The sequence below is a fragment of the Heteronotia binoei genome, chromosome 14 (genome assembly GCF_032191835.1).
Source record: "Heteronotia binoei isolate CCM8104 ecotype False Entrance Well chromosome 14, APGP_CSIRO_Hbin_v1, whole genome shotgun sequence".
Lineage (NCBI taxonomy): Eukaryota > Metazoa > Chordata > Lepidosauria > Squamata > Gekkonidae > Heteronotia > Heteronotia binoei.
In genome coordinates, this window is record NC_083236.1 from 12,808,187 (window position 1) to 12,815,486 (window position 7,300).

The window sequence follows — 7,300 nt, forward strand, 5'->3', positions numbered from 1 at the left end:
CGTCCTCCTCCGCCCGGGAGAGCGTCGGAAAGGCCCGCGGGGGTCGCTGGAGGCCCTCCAGCGACCCCCGCGGGCCTTTCCGAGGCTTCCCGGGCCTCGAAACGCCCACCCCCCGTCCTTCCCCGCCCGGGAGGGCGTCGGAAAGGCCCGCGGGGGTCGCTGGAGGCCCTCCAGCGACCCCCGCGGGCCTTCCCGAGGCTTCCCGGGCCTCGCAACCCCCACCCCCCCCGTCCTTCCCCGCCCGGGAGGGCGTCGGAAAGGCCCGCGGGGGTCGCTGGAGGCCCTCCAGCGACCCCCGCGGGCCTTTCCGACGCCCTCCCGGACCTCTAGCATTCCCCCCCCCGTTCTCCTCCGCCCGGGGGGCCATCGGAAAGGCCCGCGGTGGTCGCTGGAGGCCCTCCAGCGACCACCGCGGGCCTTTCCGACGCCCTCCCGGGCCTCTAGCATTCCCCCCCCTTCTTCTCCGCCCGGGGGGGCGTCGGAAAGGCCCGCGGTGGTCGCTGGAGGCCCTCCAGCGACCACCGCGGGCCTTTCCGACGCCCTCCCGGGCCTCTAGCATTCCCCCCCCCGTTCTCCTCCGCCCGGGGGGGGGGGGCGTCGGAAAGGCCTCTCCGCCGCCGCCGCTGCCGGACTCGCCGCCGCCGGACTAGCCGCAGGTAAGGGGGCCGGGGGGGGGCTGGCGGGAGGGGGTGGCCTTCCTTCCTTCCCTCCCTCCTTTCTTCCTTCCTTCCTTCCTTCCCTCCCTCCTTTCTTCCTTCCCTCCTTCCTTTCTTCCTTCCTTCCCTCCTTTCTTCCTTCCTTCCCTCCTTCCTTCCTTCCTCCCTCCCTTCCTTCCTTCCTTCCTTCCTTCCTTCCTTCCTTCCTTCCTTCCTTCCTTCCTTCCTTCCTTCCTTCCTTCCTTTCTCCCTTCCTTCCTTCCTTCCCTCCCTCCCTCCCTCCCTCCCTCCTTATGTTCTTATGTGACGCAGAGTGTTGGACTGGAGGGGCCACTGGCCTGATCCAACAGGGCTTCTCTTATGTTCTTATGTGACCCAGAGTGTTGGACTGGATGGGCCACTGGCCTGATCCAACAGGGCTTCTCTTATGTTCTTATGTGACCCAGAGTGTTGGACTGGATGGGCCACTGGCCTGATCCAACATGGCTTCTCTTATGTTCTTATGTGACGCAGAGTGTTGGACTGGATGGGCCACTGGCCTGATCCAACAGGGCTTCTCTTATGTTCTTATGTGACGCAGAGTGTTGGACTGGATGGGCCACTGGCCTGATCCAACAGGGCTTCTCTTATGTTCTTATGTGACGCAGAGTGTTGGACTGGATGGGCCACTGGCCTGATCCAACAGGGCTTCTCTTATGTTCTTATGTGACCCAGAGTGTTGGACTGGATGGGCCACTGGCCTGATCCAACAGGGCTTCTCTTATGTTCTTATGTGACCCATAAGAACGTCTTATGTGACGCTGAAGCAGCCTGTCGGTCACTTCCAGGTTCCTGTCCTGCATCTCGACCGGTGTTATTAGTGACAGGCTGCTTCGGCGTGCCGCTGCGCCGGCCCCCTGGGTCCCACAACGATGGGACCGATGCCACAGGGACGGGCTCGAAACACTCTATAACCCCTCAAAAGAACAGCAGTCTAGCTCGCTTCCCCCAAGCCCTGCCGCCATAAGCCTCAAGGGGGCTCATTTTGCGGCATCTCCCGGCGGGAGGGTGGCACCCGCACGGGACACATATCAAATGAAAGAGGGGGCGCAGGGCTATCAGAAACAGTCGGCGGAGGGAGTCGGGAGACCACCCCACTGGGGGATCCACACCCCGAAAGTGATGAAGGTGGCGCAGATAGAGCCAACAGAGCCAACAGGACAATATATATAGGCTGCATTATGCAGCACAGTTGAGAAAGTGCCTTATCCCATATACTGATGAAGTATATACAGGATATGAGAACAAAATTGTTTCCGGCGGTGATATTTGGGGGATTTTTGGGGACGTCACAGGAAGTGCTGTGAAGTCACTTCCTGTTTCCGGCAGTGGCATTTGGGGGAAATGATGTCACAGGAAGTGATGTCACTTCCCGTTTCCGGCAGGTGACGCGGGGGGAAATGATGTCACAGGAAGTGATGCCACTTCCTGTTTCCGGTGGTGGCATGATGTCACCGGAAGTGACGTCACCGGAAGTGACGTCACTTCCTGTTTCCGGCGGCACCCCTACCCACCCACCCACCCCCCAGTGTCCCTGGCTGGCCTTCAGACATTATGGTCACCCTATACCTGAACCAGCTTCTGCCGGAATCGAACTCAGGTCGTGAGCAGAGGGCTCCGACTGCAGTACTGCAGCTTTACAACTCTGCGCATCGGGGCTCATAAGCATGGACTAGGGCAATGTAAAAAGACTGACCCAGATTAAAGGAACAGATTTGTCACGGACGCAGTGTAAATCCAGCAATATTTATCATTTTTATTTATTTATTTCTGTTTATATCCCACCCTCCCCACTGAAGCAGGCTCAGGGCAGCGAACAAGGCCAACAGGCAAGTTTAAATACATAAAACCAATTATTAATACTAGGTTCAGTTACAACTTCAAAACATTTAAAGCCGCAAATACAGTAGCATTAGGTATTGTTTTCATAATGGCAGTGCACCAATCTTTCCATTATGATTTCCAACATAAGTTCAAATCTCCAGATATAGTTCAGATCTAAGGCGGGCTCTTTAAAGACAATTCGATTTGTCCAACATGTTAACATTTCACATGGGACCAGACAGGAATCCGAGAATTTAACAGTCAAAGGCTTGTTGGAAGAGCTCCGTCTTCAAGGCCCTGCGGAAGTTTATTCTTCACTAGAATGACTCAGAAATCTTTTCTGCGGCAGGCCTGCATGCACTCAATATGTGCCTGCATAGAAGCCACAACAATGAATCCCAAAGGCGCTGCACCATGTGTCAAGCATGCGGGTTCAATGACGAGTCAAAGTTGATACAAAGACTACGTTTATTGAGAGACCGATTCTTTGGTGTAACAGGTTCTTGAGAGTAATTAAACCAATACATTGTTACAATACTTTTAAGGCTTACTTCAAAAGGATTCCAAGGGATGGGGTGCGGGGTAGCATTCACACATAAACTATCATAAATGTCTACATTCCCATAGCGTTATCAGGACTTCGTCCTTGCTTTCCCCAGATGTCTCGTACTCCCTTACAAGAATGTATGGGAAGGTGCTGATTACTTAGTTTCAGTTCTCACTACTTCTAATGTTAAGCTATAAAGCAAGACGGGGGGAAGGGAAAGAACAACACAGCTAACTGAGCTGGGTCCTCCATGATACTTCACAGACCAGGTTGAGACAGGACCCTATAACAATCAATTATCAATCGAATTTCACCATGCTTGACACCATGCAGGAAAGAAAGAACATCAATCTGTGCTCTTCAAGAGCCAAAGAATTCTACCACCTCAATGCTTTGCTGCCTCAGTGATAATTTTCTCTGGTTCTTAGCAGCTGAATTGTTAAAGGCTTTTGCAAACAATAAAATAAAATATTAAAATTATGTAATATTTCAATACATACGTACTTAACAGAGAGAGAGAGAGAGCGTTCACAATATCAGGAGGTAAATTGCCAGGCACTAAGGTTGCCAAGTCCATTTCAATAAATATCTGGGGACTTTGGGGGTGGAGCCAGAAGCAAGGATGTGACAAGCATAATTGAACTCTAAAGGGAGTTCAAGCAATCACATTTAAAAGGACAGGGCTCCTTTTAAATGCCTTACCTCCAGTGGAAATAATGAAGGATAGGGGCACCTTTTTGGGGGCTCAAAGAATTGGACTCGCTGGTCCAATCTTTTTGAAACTTGGAGGGTATTTTGGGGAGATATATCAGATGCTCTTTTGGAGAGAGGTATCAGGTGCCTCTATCTCAAAAAAACAAACCCCCCCACAGAGCCCCAGATACCTGCAGATCAATTCTCCATTATACTCTATGAGAATCAGTCTCCACAGGGAATAATGGAGTGTCCAGCAGACATTTTCCTCCCCTCCATTTTCTGATGACCCTGAAGTGAGGGGAAGGCCTCCAAACCGAGGCGCCCTTGCCCCCAACTGGGGATTGGCAACCCTACCAGGCACTGCTGTGGCAACAAAATTGTTTGGATCATGCAAATTTGCCAATGAGATTGAGCTGAACACAGTACAAAGGAGAGTGCTTACCTCACTGGCCCAGTGGAAGATTTCAATGAAAGATTATATATTTTTGTCAGGAGATCCACAAGTTCACCTTTGAGTTCTTTCAGAACTCTTGGATGCATGCCATCCGGGCCTGGTGCCTGGTGACTTATCAGTTTTTAAATTGTCTATCAGTCATAGGACCTCCTCTCTCGTCACTTCAATCTTACTCAGGTCTTTCAACACCCCTCCCGAAATCAGCAATTCTGGAGTGGGCAAACACTTCTCATCTTCCACAGTGAAGAAGGAGGCAAAAAAAATGCATTCAGCTTCTCAGCCATTTCCCTATTGTCCTTCAATAATCCTTTTACCCCTTGGTCATCCAAGGGCCCCACTGCCACCCTGGCTGGTTTCCTGCTTCTAATGTATTTGGAGAAATTTTTATTGTTGGTCTTTTGTTTTTTGCAATATGCTCCCCATAGTCCTTTTTTGCCTTCCAGATCACAGACTTGCATTTTATTTGCCACAGCCTGTGCTCCCTTTTATTAACCTCACTTGGATTAGCTTTCCACCATTTAAAGGAATCCCTCTTACCTTTTACAGTTTCCATTACTTTATTAACCATGCAGACTTTTTTTTAATACCTATTTTTGCCTTTCCTGACTTCTGGTATATATTTTATCTGAGCTTCTGTACTTGGTACAATTTCTGTACTCGGTACAGACCACGGCATCTTTGGTGCATCCTTTGTAATCTTGATGTTTCTGGAGCCTTTGAAACAATATAAATAAATGATAATAAAAACCCATTAAAAGTCACAATTAAAAATTCCAATTTGGACTGTTCATGATAACTTAAACCAGTCAAATGCATCAGAAAGCCACAAACTCCTGAAAGAGGCTTTCTACAACAAGTTCAGTGTAGGAATGAAGACTCTCGACACATGTATTGAGGAAAGCTTGCTTGCTCTCTGCAAGTCCTCGTTTTATTTATACATCTCTAGCTGATGCTAATAATAATAAAACAGGAAGCATTTGTTCAATAGCATGAGGTTATGTCTTCGTAGCCTCCAAGATTCGATACAGCCAGCAATTTATCAAGAATATGTGTGTCAGCAAAAGGAAGTGAGAATACGAGTGTAAGATGTCTGTGCCCTTTTAGCCTTTCAGACACAATGTGGGCGGCTCAGGCTGATATGCCAAATGCGTGATCCACCCACTTTTCTGTCTCCAGGCTTTGTGGGGTCTGGGGGCTCAAGCGCGTGAGCCCCACAGTTCAGGAAGCTGCAAGAGTTAGGCTGATGATCAGGAAAGAACAAGCAGGAGACCACAAGAACTTGTGGTGGGGGTTTTAATTTCCTGGTTATTTCATCTTGACCATCTCTAAAAGTTTCCTAATAATTTCCTGATTTCTTCTCTCCTTCCCACCCACCAGCTAACCTACTTTTATCTTTCCCTCCAATTTTCCTCCCTTTCCTCCTCTGGCACCCTCTCCCAAGGAAAACTCTGACAAAGTTGTGTAGCCCCAGCCACAGCTCTGGGTTGGGGGCGGGGTGAGTTACATGGTGTGGAACCTGCAAGAACTAGTCCTAGGTCATTCGGCAAGCTTCCACAGAAGAGTGGTGATTTAAACCTGGGTCTCCCATATCCTACTCAGACCTAGGGGTGTCAAACATGTGGCCCACAGGCCAGATGTGGCCCACTGAGCTCAAATCTGACCCACAAGCAACTTCCTTACCCTGCTTCCTTTTCCAGGGCTGTTGCTACTGTTGCCAGGTCTAACTCAAGAATATCTGGGGACTTTGGGGGTGGAGCCAGAAGCAAGGGTGTGACAAGACAACTGAACTCCAAAGGGAGTTCTGGCCTTCCTTCCATTTGGAAAGAATGAAGGATAGGGGCACTTTCTTTTGGGAAGTGTTTTGAGGAGAGGCATCAGATGGTATGCTGAAACTTGTGTGCCTCTACCTCAAAATAGACCTGCCTGAAGCCCCTGATACACATAGAATGATTCTCCATTATACCCTAAGGAGACCGGTTCCCATAGGGTATAATGGAGTGCCCAGCAGACATTTCCCTCCCCCCTCATTTTTGATGACCCTGAAGCAGGGGGACCTCCAAACTAGGGGATCCCCTGCCCCCCACCGTGGATCAACCCCCACCGTGGATCAACACGGATAACAGAGCAGGGAATAAAGGTAAACACCTCCGTGAAAACCAGCCTCTAAACTGAATATATAAATATCACAATTTAAACAAATTCTAGAAAAATCTTCAAAGTGTATTCAAAGTCATTAAACATTAATACAAATCAAGAACATATACCTCACCCTGAAGTCATTCAAAGACAAACCAATGTCCACAAACTTTCAATCGCCAAATGAAGGTAGAAATTCGAGTGATAAAGTCTCATATGAAGAACGATGCTTCCAAATTTTCGGTGGGAAATACTATTTCAGAGAACTCTTCTTCTGTACAGCGAGGTACATAAATTGTATAACATGACGCGGTAGTACTATAATAATAATAATAATAATAATAATAATAACTTTTATTTATATCCCGCCCTCCCCACCTCGGCAGGCTCAGGGCGGCTAAATAGATTTTATATGGTTCAATATTTCATTTTTGTGCACAACTTGTAGAAGCGAGAGTGTGAAACGTGGGATCTGATCTGATGCCTCTCCTCAAAACACTTCCCAAAAGAAAGTGCCCCTATCCTTCATTCTTTCCAAATGGAAGGAAGGCCAGAACTCCCTTTGGAGTTCAGTTGTCTTGTCACACCCTTGCTTCTGGCTCCACCCCCAAAGATCAGATCCCACGTTTCGCACTCTCGCTTCTACAAGTTGTGCACAAAAATGAAATATTGAACCATATAAAATCTATTTAGCACTACCCGTGGGAAAATCCCTAGACGGGAAAAAAACATACCTTTCTTCAAACCTTAACTTCATTTTAATGCTGCTGCTTCCAATATGCTTTACAAGGTATGGTCAATTTCCTAATCCTCTCTAGGAGACATTTGCTTTTAAAACCCACAGGTGAGTGCAATTTCAATGTTCTTTAAAGATACAGCATCTCAAAGCTAACAGTGATACCTCCCTATATTAGTACATGATGGTAAATAACGTATCAAAAACAATTA